A 765-nucleotide genomic window follows, 5' to 3' on the forward strand; every position below is an offset into this window, starting at 1 on the left:
CGGCGCGGCGCCGGGCGATCCGCCCCGCGGGCGCGTCCCGCTGCCCCGGCCGCCGCGGAGCCTTCTSTCGTATCATCCTCCACGGACGGTTTTCTTTCCCACTTTCCATTATGTTTCCAGCATAAACTGGTCCTCGAAATACTGATAAGCCAAGACAGGCACRAGCTCAAGAGCCTTTTCCCCGCTGAAAACACCCGCCCGGCAACCTCTGGGTCCTTCCACCTCCGTGGAAAACTCCCGCAGCAAAGCAGACCCTCCGCAGACGCAGCAGGGCTCGTGGAGCCAGCACCTCTGCAAGGCTTCTAACAGAGACATCAGCTCATGTTTTGCTTTGCTTTGATTTTTTTATTCAAAAATTCAAATTTTATACTATTYCAGAATGTCTGGTTTTTAAAATTCCAAATAATTTCTGCTTACTCACAATTTAATATTTAGAATTCTAATTTGCACAGAACTTTCTAAAATTTTGGGCTAGCCRTAAGCCCCCAGTGAAGGACCAGCGGCTGCCCCTGCCTCTGTGTAAGGGATGATGCCCCATCTCTGCGGTCCTAACCAGGAGATGGCCCTTGTGCTGGCATGCCCAGCGCACTACCCACATCTTCTCATTGCCCATGTCTCTGCATCGCCTCTCTCTCTGCRCTGCCCACGTCTCTGCTTTGCCACATCTCCTCATTGCTCACATCTCCACATTGCCCACTTCTTAGCATCACTCGTATCTCTCCGTCACCCACGGCTCTGCATTGCCCACGGCTCTGCACTGCCCAC

Source organism: Rhea americana, unplaced genomic scaffold (assembly GCF_003343005.1).
Source record: "Rhea americana isolate MKP2758 unplaced genomic scaffold, rheAme1 scaffold_162, whole genome shotgun sequence".
In the NCBI taxonomy this organism is placed as follows: Eukaryota; Metazoa; Chordata; class Aves; order Rheiformes; family Rheidae; genus Rhea; species Rhea americana.